The sequence below is a fragment of the Lycorma delicatula genome, chromosome 3, assembly GCF_047948215.1.
Source record: "Lycorma delicatula isolate Av1 chromosome 3, ASM4794821v1, whole genome shotgun sequence".
NCBI lineage: Eukaryota > Metazoa > Arthropoda > Insecta > Hemiptera > Fulgoridae > Lycorma > Lycorma delicatula.
The window spans coordinates 29,023,001-29,037,064 of NC_134457.1; the positions used below are offsets into that span (position 1 = coordinate 29,023,001).

Below are 14,064 nucleotides of genomic sequence, written 5' to 3' on the forward strand. Positions count from 1 at the left end.
GTCCTCGCTTGAATTTATTTCGAATTTAAAAAAACCTTTTCGGCACGCCGGAAGGCGGAGATAGATTTCACTGAAGCTAAATAGGGGATAAAAACGATTTACACCTTAAAATTAAAAAAAATTTAAATCTACTCAATACGACAATGGTTGCATGTAAAAAAAGTTTCACATGTTTACATACGACAAGCCCCATCGTATAATTTCAGCAACATTTTGCTCATCCCTTGCCGTAAGGGTTGGTCATATCAAAAAATGTTTCAGACAAAAGTTTTAGGTAATGTTCAGAGGACTAATGCCTACTTTAAACACATTCGATACTGTGTTTATAAGGGAGGTATGATTTTTTTTGTCTTGGAAACCCCATTTTTTCTACCCCCTGAGCCAAAGGTTGGTGATGTCAATAAACTTTACTTAGATAAATTTTAGGCCATTATCCAAATAATACTAGAAACGTTAAACGAATTCGATATTTTACTTAATAAGAAAGTTATAGCGATATTTTTTTTTCGTAAAAGCCCCCATTTCCACCCCCATGGTCCGATTTTTTCCATTGAAGAACTCGAACGAGATTTTGGGTCTTTGTATTTTATGAATCAATTTCAAATTGATTGGCGTAAAATTAGGGCAGTTATCGTATCCCCAGGAAAGTGAAATATATATATATATATATATAGATATAATATTATATATAAACTTTTGAGCTGACAGTGATTTTGGGGTCTGGGAGATGTAAAACGCGAAGATATGTCTAAATTTTCCGGAAGTCGAATCATGGTACCCATTACAATAAGTAACTTTTTAAAGAAATCTACGTAAAAAATCACCCCGAGCGACAAAATGTGGAACAAAATTGACTCTTTGAACAATAACAAAAAGCTTTTGTAAAAATGTGACGTTAATTAAATCAGGAAATACTCACACGCAAAATTTTTCAGAGGCAGTCAATTTCTAGCTCAAAATTTCGCTAACAACTCGAGTGATTCCAATCACGATCCAAGTTTTAGTTAACACAAAGTAAATACTACAAAAAATGACACGATATATGTAAACCGTGCAACAGACGAAGCAACTAAAAATCTAAATGTCGAAAAGACTTCAAGAAGTATTGAAATCATGAAAAAATACAAGCGCAGGACGGGACAACATGCTGAATATATTTCACAAAAACTCACCGCTCGTAGGGCTTCAATTTTTACTTGATATATTTAATTGTATATGACCGAACAATATATTTCCCTCCAAATGAGGAGATGCGATTGTGGTTCTAATACATCAGTATTAGAACCACTTAAGAATCCCTCTCTAAAAGAAAGCTATAAGCTAAAAGAAACCTAACTTTAACGTGATGTTCATGAAAACTTATAGGAAAAATAGTTAACAAAAGACTCAAATGGTATTTAGAGAGTAATAGCATACTGTCAGCACATCAATATGGATTCAGACAGCGGCACTTTACAACAAATTATTTAGAAACGATTTAATAGCTTTATATGCAATACTTTTAAAAACAATCAACACCCGGTTATTACCGCGCTAGACCTTGAAAAGTCTTATGACATGTTGCAGAGAGGATGTATAATAAAACTGTAAGCAAAATACAAATACAAAAACTCAAGAAAACTCCTGGTATGAGTTAATGGAATACTCTCGGAACTGTAAGAAATTGAAAATAGCGTTCCGTATGGAGGTATCATAAGTGTCACTTCATTGGTACCAGTAAAAAAAGCATTATAAAACTTTCTTTCTTTTCCTGTTTAGCCTCCGGGAATTACCGTTCAGATATTACTTCAGAAGATGGCATGTACGAGTGTAAATGAAGTGTACTCTTGTACAGTCTCAGTTCGACCATTCCTGATATGTGTGGTTAATTGAAACCCAACCGCCAAAGAACACCGGTATCCACGATCTAGTATTCAAATCCGTATAAAAGTAACTGCCTTTACTAGGATTTGAACGCTGGAACTCTCGACTTCCAAATCAGCTGATTTGGGAAGACGCGTTCACCACTAGACCAACCCGGTGGGTTTTGGGACTTTCAGTATCTATCCCGATCACGTTATACGCTGATGACGGTACGTTAATGGTAGCAAGAAGATATATTAAAAACAATATTTCAAAATACCGCCAACACACTCCAGATTTTCTGCAATAAGGCACGTTAGCAAAATATCTTCAACTAAAAGTAATTCACAATTTTTAAGGCACAGAAGGAAGAAATGAGATCAAGAATATAGAACTAACTATATCTAGGAAACAATAAAATAAAAATTAAAATAAATATTTACGGATAAAGTGAAAATCCTAGGACTGACACTAGAAAGCAAATTATCATGGAAAGATCATCTACGATACTTAAACATCGACTGTCTTAAAAGACTCAACATCTGGAAAAAATTAACTTCGAAGAACTGGGAAGTAGAGCAAGAAATTGTAATTAAAACATGCCGTGCCTTTGTACAATCTAAACTAGGTTATGGCTCAATAACTTTTTAACTCAGCGAAACCTAAGTTTCTACAAATATTAAAACCAATACACAATAATGCGACAAAGCTGGTGACTGGAGAGTTCCTCACCAGCCCAATCGAAAGCATATTATGCGAAGCAAATCTTACTTGAGTATCGTAGAAAAATATTAACATTAAATTATACCATATCGACAATAGCAATACCATCTAACATAGTTAATGACATCATACAATTCACACAGTTCTCATTTCAATACGAAAATTGCGAATAAATCGTCTAAACCATTTGGAGATGCAACAAAATACATCAATGATCTGAACATCACCAATTTCAATATAATGAAACAAGAATTTGCAAAAACATCTCCTTGGGTTCAATCAACAACAGAAATACTGAAAGACAATACGGGCAATTTCTAAACGTGACTGTGGATTACAATTTCGCAGTTCACAATTACGCAGATTATCTACATGTTTAGACGGATGCGTCGAAATAAAAAAAAGGCACAAGCTGCGCTGTAGTTATGCCAGAAATAAATCTTTTATTCGTACTCCCAGACGATGTTTTTATTTTCACCCGCGAAGATTTTACAATTCTACAAGCGCTGAAACACATCGACAAAGCAGATATAGAAAAAGTAACAATCTTCACAGATTCTCATTGCGCAAAAACAGCAATAGAAAATAATTCAACAGATAACTTTATTTTCACCCGCGAAGATTTTACAATTCTACAAGCGCTGAAACACATCGACAAAGCAGATATAGAAAAAGTAACAATCTTCACAGATTCTCATTGCGCAAAAACAGCAATAGAAAATAATTCAACAGATAACTTTATTTTCACCCGCGAAGATTTTACAATTCTACAAGCGCTGAAACACATCGACAAAGCAGATATAGAAAAAGTAACAATCTTCACAGATTCTCATTGCGCAAAAACAGCAATAGAAAATAATTCAACAGATAACTTTATTTTCACCCGCGAAGATTTTACAATTCTACAAGCGCTGAAACACATCGACAAAGCAGATATAGAAAAAGTAACAATCTTCACAGATTCTCATTGCGCAAAAACAGCAATAGAAAATAATTCAACAGATAACTTTATTTTCACCCGCGAAGATTTTACAATTCTACAAGCGCTGAAACACATCGACAAAGCAGATATAGAAAAAGTAACAATCTTCACAGATTCTCATTGCGCAAAAACAGCAATAGAAAATAATTCAACAGATAACTTTATTTTCACCCGCGAAGATTTTACAATTCTACAAGCGCTGAAACACATCGACAAAGCAGATATAGAAAAAGTAACAATCTTCACAGATTCTCATTGCGCAAAAACAGCAATAGAAAATAATTCAACAGATAACACCATAATCCAAAAAAAAATAATCGAAACGTACAACCTAATCATAGCCAAAATACCCTCTGCAGAAATTAACTCGACTGGATACCATCCCACTTAGGCTCTGAACTGAATGAAGAAGCAAGCAAATTGGCTAAATAAGCTGCTGAATCTGAAGAACTGAATATTTTGCCGAAGCAGAAAAACTATCATCCAAAAAGTAATCAATAGCCGGAACTAAAAATTACAACATATTAAACCTCAAAAACTCCATTAAATACGAATAAATATTTTAGAAGAAAATCCTGCATGCTCATTTCCCACAAGTCCAAGTAACAAGTCATCTTAACTCGACTGAGAATAGGACATTCTAACTTCCGCCAAGTACATCTCATATTGAAAATCTCAACTAAAATCTCAATATCTCATCTATGTGAATATTGCCAGGGTTATCTATCAGTAAAACATATTATTTATTGTCCACACTAGCAAACAGAAAGAATTAAACAAAAGATACCTCAAGATCTAGAAAAATTATTAAATAAAGTGACAAATTGGGAGAAAAATTTTAATTTATCTGAAGGGCTTGAATTATCGGCATTATATACATGTGATCCGCAAGGTGTCGCTAATAACCAATAAGATTTGTGTGATATTAAATAAATAAAAAAAGAAAACAAAATTCGAAGAATAATTTAGTAAAAGTTACCGGATAGATTTTTTTTTAAATACTTTTCGAATAGATTTACCTTCTAAAAAATAATAATAAACAAATATTAAATAATAGAAACGGGGGAAATTTATTATAATTTTCGTATCTAATTAAAATTAGCTATTATTGCTGTTTACAAAAACGCCCACCAAGTTAATGATTAATTTTTTTTTTAAGTTGTTAAATTAAAAAAAAATATGAGAAATAAATACTGGTAGTCAATAATTGAAATGTTAATATTTTATAATCGATTCTGTTTTATGAAATATTTTTGTACAAGGAATTCCCAAATGTGTTTTATAGCACAAATTTGTTCGAAGACCTCGTGGCGCAACGGTAGCGCGTCTGACTCCAGATCAGAAGGTTGCGTGTTCAAATCACGTCGAGGTCAGTTTTTTTTTTACAAAAAAGATTACAAACAGAAATATAAATTTCGTAATAATATATTTTTTTTACAAGGTAAAAACATCGACTAACAAAGATAATCTTTACCCTAAATATTACGAAATTTGATCTCATAAAAAAAAAAATTATTTTTACAAATATAAATTTATTTCCGTAATTAATAAAATCCAAAAATAAAATATTTATATTAATTTTACATCACGAAATCCGATAATTAATTTAAAAACTCATCTTTCTACAGTAAGAATAAACAATAAAAATTTATAGAATTTCCCCATCAGGCATATTAATATTATTTATCCTTTATTTCCCTCGAACTTTACATATATATTACGGAAGCAATTAGTTCCGCTTAATAATTTATAACCAAGTAATTACATATGTGCATAATAATTTGTCGCAGATAAATTGTATCCAATTACTAATGCACATCGAAACATTTAATGTACTGAAACATTGCCTCAAAAGTTTTAGTAAAAATCTTCAAAAAAAGCGTATTCCTACTTCGTTTTGGAACAAAATATTATTAAGTTTGACGTTTCAAAAACGTTTTCTTTTCTGTTTTAATAGTCCGAAATTTTGAAGAAAACCTTGAAGTAGATATAGATCATAACACAAAAAAAATCTAACGGGAAAAAATGCATAAAGGACTTACAATTTAGTTTCTAATTTGAAATTTGTGTAATCCAAATTATATATATATATATATATATATATATATATATATATATATAGATAAATTCAATTTTGCTTTCTACCAGTTTGCCAACTAATACTGAATTAAAATGAATTATTACAAAACATACTATATAACGGATCTTATGTTTTTATGTAATTTTTATTTTCCCGCCGAACACAGCAAGAGTAACTATATTAAAGGGGAAATTATGGTGATCATGTCAAAAATAGAGTATCGGATTTTTTTCAAATCTTTACGTTGGGTCCAACTACTTTATCTAGACCAAAAACCATATGTATGTACGTATGAATGTATGCATATATAAATATGTGCGTACATGTGTAAGTATGTGGATTACAGTGCTTTTGCCCTTGTATCTCAGAATTGGCCGAACCGATTTTATTCAAATTTGGCCCAAATATTTTTTATATGGAATAAAGAACACGTAACTTTTTTTCAAAATTCGTTAACAAGATGGGGAATATCGCGAAAAAGCCCAACTTTGATTTTCTTCACAAACATTTTAGAGAAAATTTATAAAAAAATAATTTTTTACCTACAATAATAAAACAAACTCTTTTTAAACTCAACCCATCCCCCCATAAAATTAAGGTGTATGATTTTGTTCTTTTACTTTATCTCACTTCTGGTTTAAATATTTTTCAAAAATTTTTTCAATGTTTATACTTCTTAAATATAGCTAACAAGGAATGGCTACATTTATTTAAAATTAGACCTAGCACCTAAACTGTAGAAGTCTTTTTTACTTCCTTGTACGAAGTAAAGGAAGAACTATAATCACGAAAAATTTTGGGTTTCAGATTTCAACGGAAATATCCACTTTGACCATCCCTAAATCCATTTTGACTAGTTTCGGGTGACGTCTGTACGTACATATGTACCTCGCATAACTCAAAAACTATTAGCCGTAGGATGTTGAAATTTTGGTTTTAGGACTGTTGTAATAACTAGTTGTGCATCACCCCTTTTGATTGCAATCGAATCGACTGAAACAAAAGCGTACAAAAAAGCCCAAAATCCAAATTTAGATTTTTTCTTAACTGTAATAAGCCCTCAGTGAGAGTTTTTCTACGATATATCTTAAGTAGTACTTATTTTCATTTGTTCGAGAGTTATACCCAAAAAAATTTTAATTAATTTAAATATTTGGACTTACAAGGGGAAGGCACATCAGTTCAAATCCGACTTCATATACATATGTATGTTTTTAACTTTATTTTTTTAATTTAAATATATTGATTTACTAATAGTTATTGACCTATGATTGTAAAAAAGGTTTTTGCGATAAATAATAATTCAACAATAACAATAAAAAAGAAAAGTATGAAAAAATATCAAAAGTTATTAATGAAATAAAATTTTATGTACTTTTCATGTAAAAAAAAATGTGTATATGTAATTTATAGGCGTAAAAGGAAATCATGTTGTGCTCACATCAGATTTTTTAATTTTCTTTTTCTTATTCTAGCCTCTATTGAAAGGAGAGTTAGATTTAGAGAAAAAAAATCTAGATTTAGTGAAGTTAGTAAAGTTCAACCAATTTATGAATATCTGTTAAAAAAGACTTCTTAAAATTTATTCCCCACCTCTAAAAAATTTATATTCCGTATTTTGTTTTTGGCACCTTTATTTTATTTTTTTTTTAAATATTTTTATCATCACTTAAACGGCTATTAAAATTAAAGTACCTTTGGCACCTACATTATATTCTGAGCCTAAATAAGAAGAAATTTTTTCGTTACTTTCATAAACATTATACTTTACTTTTTCAATAAATTAATTTCTTTTTTAGAAATCACTTCTTTATAAAGAATTTTTCCTGAATTTTCGTCATAGAGTAACGAAGCCCCTAAAATCAAAAGTTTTTTCATCAAAATTTAGGAATTTTGATGCTAAATTCTATTTTGGTAATCTTTCCTAACTTTTTTTTTTATCTACGCCTTTCGCGAATTCTGATCCATATCAGCAGGATAAGATTTTAAAAACCTGAAAACAAATTAAATACGTATTCGGAGACTTGTTACACTATTTATATTACATATTTTCTATTTATTTATTTTTTACACGAATAAACGATATTAAACAGACAGATTTTATAATATCAAAATTTGAAACAAAATTTGTTATTTAAACATACAAAATAATTTTTGAACGACATTGTCAATTACTTTTCGTATGTTTTCATTAAATTAACACACGTAACATATTAATTAACAATTACTGATATTTATTTGGCCATCGGTTTCAAAAATTGGAACATTAAAAAGTAGATTTATTTTCAACAGATTATAAATAATAAAAACATATTTTATAAACTTCAGATTAATAAATACAACTTTAATTATAAATTAATACAAAAACATATTTGCATTATAAATATCGAAAAACATATTTCTCATAATTTAAAATAAAAACGTTATTCAGTTTTTCCAAATATTAAACGCAGTATTATAATTACTGTACTGTCATCTACAGTTTCCAGTCACCAGTGTAGAATTAATTACGTGCTAAAGTCCCTAGTTGATTCACCGATACGATCGTAATTAATAATAATATCGTCATAGGAATAAACATTGATCCTTTAATAAATTGTATACTTTGTTTCCATGTTTGTTTAACTGCTGCTCAATATGATATTTAATGTAAATAATTAACAAATAATGATCCTGCTTTTCGTTTTGTCAGCTATTTAACTTACGTTGAATTACGCAACAAAATGCTTCGTCATTCTATCGAGGTAACGCGTTATAAATACGGCAGAAAACAGTATATGTGCTCTTAGACGTTATAACAAATTACATTGAGCGAAACGGGGGTTATATAATAATAATATTTTTTCTGCCATGTATAATACTAATACACATACATACTCCGACCAGCATACCAGAATAATAAACTGGAACAGATATTTTGATAACACTATCTTACTGAATCAAAGCAACACAAGTTTACAGATGTGAATTACTTTTTACTAAACTTTACAGCTGAATACGAACAACATAAACAACATCAGCTGGTGACAGGGTAAGAACAACAAGACCAGTTACTGAAGACGGCTATAAGAGGGACTGAAATCGTTTTGAATATTATCAAATATTTTAAAGCTGTATTAATAATATTTCGGTCTGACTGTTTAAACGTAAATATACTACACTAAATAGTAAAAAATATTGTTGCAACAAATAAGTATAACAAGATATTTGTATAGTTTTTATTACATTTCCATGTAGAGAAACACACTTTTAAAACAAACAGAAAAATAGCAACGAACGATAGAACCAATCTCATCTCAAACCAGTCAATCTCACATAAGTAAATCTGCTTTAGAACTATGATGTAGAATATCTACTCATCATACTCATGTTACCTGAAGATCACATGCATGAACTCAAAACTGCAAAATACTTAGCACAAATAAAATGAGATAACAGCAGAACACTTCTATTCATAATAAATAAAAATGTAAAATAACCCAAAAAAATATATATTAAAGTCATTGTGAAGTTCAAAACAATCAACGAAACAAAATTAATCGTAACACAATAACCAAACACAATCATATTCCTGTGATAAAAACTCAACTGCTTTAATATTAATAGTACAGTCAATTTGTATTTTATTTGAAAATCCTTACCTACCGATTGATGTTTATTCCATATGTTAGTGATGATGAGGGAAGCTTAACTCCTGATTTTTAACATCCCCTCCCATAGATTTTTGAAAAACTGAAAAAGTTTTTGAAATGCGTTTTTCTCTGAATCTATGCATTTTAGAGAAAAGTTTTTCAAACAAAAAATGTAGAGGACATTCTCCTCTACAATTAAAGTCTTTCAAGTTATGGCGTATAATTCGAAATTGAAATACTAGGTGGAGCTTAAGTTGTTAAAAAACGTGTTTTTCGGGTTTTCACCGGAAAAAATTGTTTTTCGTCTGTATTGCATGTGAAAAGTTGTTAATTTCAAAAAAACAGACAACTTTTATTTAAACAATTTTCTTATACGACTTACCGTTTTGGAGCTGTAGCTTGTGAAAATGTTGTGAATTGGGCACGTGTTCGAAACCGGTCTACTCGTTTACAACGTTTTTTACAACTTCAGCGCCACCTAGTATTTCAATTTCAAATTATACGGCATAACTTCAAAGACATTAATTGTAGAGGAGAATGTCCTCTACATTTTTTGTTTGAAAAACGTTTCTCTAAAACGCATAGATTCAGAGAAAAATGCATTTCAAAACCTTTTTGAGTCTTTCGAGTTTTTCAAAAATCTATGGGAGGGGGATGTTAAAAATCTGGGATTAAGCTTCCCTCATCACCCCTAACGCATGGACAAAAGATCAATCGGTAGGTAAAGATTTTCAAATACAGCCTATTTTGATGACAAATTGCCTGTACTATAACTACATAATGTTATACATTGGTCAAACGGACGTAACTTCAAATGATATATTCTTTTATTGCACAAACACTAGACATTGTATGAGAAAATGCCATATGTACCCGTATGACATCTTTACTGGCAAAATTCTGGAATCTTGCAGGAAACTAATCCGCAACGCGTTCGTTACCTGGAAGGTTGAAAATATTTTCAAACGATAAATATAAACACCATCTCACTGCTGGAAAGTTCAGTACAAGCGATTGCAGGTAGTTCAAAATGTAGCTAACTATACTATCTTTATAGATATTGATGAATTCAGTCTGTCTGCAACTTTGAAGAAAATTAAAAATAAAGCTTTCTTAAGGGTAAAGTAAGTTAAGAATATATAAAAACATATTCATTACATCACATATTTAATTATATAATATAAGGGAACTCTATAAACAAATAAAAAATCTGTATAATGTTTTTTTACATAATGAAATTAATCCAACTTCACTTGTGTACACAAGTCATAGTCAGAAATTTCTTAAAAGTTAACAGTACTGTTTACCCTATATTAGTTAAAAATGCAGTATACTAAAAAATAACAAAACAACAGTAATATATAACCAATATTTGGCAACAATCCAATAACGACGTTATTATATTTCTTATTCGTTTTATCTTAATACGATCGAACATAATGAAATATATAAACACACAGTGATATATTAGACGAAAAAAATGTAATTCAAATTTGTGTCTGCCTAACAAAAGGAAAAAAAGAATACGTTATCCATAACAGCAGTTGATGTCAGGATGAAAACAATAGCAAAGTGTCACTGTTGATCTTAAGAGTGATTGAAAAATTTTTTATAAAATCTGATTCGGTTTGCCGTTTCAAAAATTAATAATTTTAAATAGTGATATTTCATATACTAAAAAAAATATTCATAACACAATTAGGAATAAATTTTAAATTAATTACCATAAAATTATCTTGTTGCAATGCATTAGGAGGAGCAGGAATTGTTACCAAATAATAAAATGAGTTGTTTTAATAACCGCCTTACAACTTTACTATTACGAATCTATTTCAGCATTAAGCGGGTTAACAAAGATGGGTTACAATTTAAATTATTTAAAAAAAAGAACGGATATAAAGTAGATAAATTTTAATTCAACTATTTTAAGCATGTTGATGAATCCAGCCTGTTATTTTATTATTTGAAAATAAATCTGATACTCATAGCGTACTTATGTAGGAAATAGAGCTGTTACGCAATATCAGTTCAATGATCAAGGTCAAGTACACAATTTTTAAAATTAATCAACAGTTGAAGGTTATACCCCTTCCTCTATGCGTCTTTCCTAGATCACAATCAGTCGTAGTTCCTACTTACGTCGCTACGCTGCTCACTGTTTACTGACAAACTATACATCAAAAGAGTATTCATCTGTGTGTAATCTGCACACTGTGTTTAATATATATATATATATATATATATATATATATATATATATATATATAGTGGGCTTAATGACTCATCAATAAACGGGCTCAAACCGCTTATCTTATGTAGGTGAATTTTGCCACGATCTAGTATTCAAATCCGTGTAAAAACAGTAAAGCCAGTTATTTTTTACACGGATTTGAATACTAGATCGTGGATACCGGTGTTCTTTGGTGGTTGGGTTTCAATTAACCACACATCTCAGGAATGGTCGAACTGAGAATATACAAGACTACACTTCATTTACACTCATACATATCATCCTCATTCATCCTCTGAAGAATTATCTAAACGGTAGTTACCGGTAGCTAAACAGGAAAAAGAAAGAAAGGTGAATTTTGTCGGTCTCCGTGGCAAGAGTGGTAGCGTCTCGACCTTTCATCCGGAGATTGCGGGTTCGAATCCCGGTCAGGCATGGCATTTTAACATACGCTACAAAATCGTCTTCACCTCATCCCCTGAAGCGGATCATCTCTACCTAACGGTGGACCCGGAGATTAAACAAAAAAAAGTTGAATTTTGGAGGATAGATCATTTTTATAATGTAGGCATCAACTAAGGGAAGAATTGGAAAACTCCGTCTATAAGGGAAGAAAAGGGAGGCAAAAATCTCAGAAACTGAAGGTAGTATACTTGTGAAAACTGATATTCAGACTCTTCTTTAAAACACAAATGTTCATCAATTTTTAAAAATTCAATTTGGGGGAGGCAAATTTTTTAATAAAAATTTTATATCTAAGGTACCAAAGGTGTTAACAGTCGTGTAAATTGTATTTAGACATTTCTTTGAAAATAAAACACTATTTCACTATTTATAAAAAAACCCAATTTAAGGGAGGGGGTTGGCAAAGTTTTTTTATTAAATTATATGAAGTCGAAGGTATTACAGCAGTAAAAATTGGAATTTAGACTTTACTGTGAAAACAAAAAGGCATTTGTTTCACCATTCTTAAAAAAATCAAATTTACGGTGGCAAGGAGTGGGGCAAAAATTATGTATGAAAATTCTAAACCTCAACAATATGTAATGAGTAATATTGTATTGTAGAAGACGATTCCAGTCCATCGTTTTATCGTTCAAATTCGATGCGATATATTTTCGCTGAACTAAGATTTAGATCAAATTAAACGTCAATAAACCAGTTTGCCAATATGCTAAATAAAACATCATCGTTTAAATTACAACAGAATTTTAACAGAAATTTAATATTTATTTTAAAAACTTTATTCTAGATATAAACTCAAAATCTACGCGACCGAAAACGCGTTCAACAACTAGCGTTAAATAAAAAAGGATAATTCATTAATAAAATTCACTGCTTCCTTTTTAAACTATCGTCTAAATATATACTGAGCATGAAGATTCAACAATACTACTGATGTATTAATATTAATCGATGAGTGAACATCACAGCACTTCCTCTCTTCACCAACCCCACCTACAAATGAGTATTCTCCTCATCTCATATACGTATTTTGTTTATATTACGGATCGCTACTGCTTTATTTTTTATTCCCTACATTAATAATATAGTTTATTTTTAACTATTAAAATTTATGAAGAGATTTTGAAAACAAATTTATCAAGAACTTCAAGTTAAATTTTAATAGTAGACTTCATTTGCAAATGAAGTGTATTATTTACATTTAACATACTGCACATATCCAATTAAACATGTTTACTTGTTACAACAAATTAAGATGTTAACGTCATTATTTTCCTTCGATGCTCTCCATTTAATTTATAATATATTTGTTCTATTATAAAGAATTAAAAAATAAAAATAATAGATAACGCTAAGTGTTTCGCAAAGTCATTTTAAATATATTTTCATTCCGACAGATGTTTACAATTAGATAATTTGCTATTTTACGACACGATATAAGAAAATGTAAACACTCATGATTCTAAATATACACTGATATCAGATTTTATGATGACAGGTGCGTTTCCTTAACGTGATCTTTACTTCACAGTTATAAGAAAAATATTTTTAAATAGTCGGAATGTTCAGTATCTCTCTGAAAAAAACAATTATTCTATTTATACTCCAAATAATTTGTACAGAATAAAATTACTATCTTTGCATAGATACATAATAAATAAATTCTAAAATCACTAGCACGATATTTATTTTGAATTCCTTCTATTATATTAACCACACTTATCGTTAAATTTTTATCCTAAATCGTAAATGTAAAGATACAATTGTGCACGCGTTTGTAACTGTAGAACATTATTGTTTTTAACTATAAAATCTAACAACTGTTATAGAGAAATTTATTCATTTATTTTCCTAATATGTACATTGCAATCTGTTAAACTAAGAACAATAAGCAACCGCCCACAGTCAGATGAAATGAGGACAATATGTACGACATATTAATGAGGTATAGTTTTGTAGTCATTCCTGAGACGACCACTCCTAAGACGTGTGGTTAATTGATCCCCAACTACCAAGGTACACCGGTATCTAGTGCTCAAATCCGTATAAAAACAAGTAGCTTTACTAGTATTCGAACCTCAGAACTTTCGACTTCGAAAATCAGCTTTTA

At 30.1% G+C, this 14,064-nt stretch overlaps 1 protein-coding gene and 1 non-coding gene across 2 annotated transcripts in view; both read left to right on the forward strand.

The window, feature by feature from the left end:
- Positions 1-14,064, forward strand: part of LOC142320830 (uncharacterized) — a 214,989-nt gene that overhangs the window by 87,166 nt on the left and 113,759 nt on the right. The gene's annotated exons all lie outside the window — the stretch shown is intronic.
- On the forward strand, positions 4,849-4,920 carry TRNAW-CCA (transfer RNA tryptophan (anticodon CCA)). The gene has a single exon. It is a non-coding gene; the product is annotated as a tRNA-Trp (tRNA).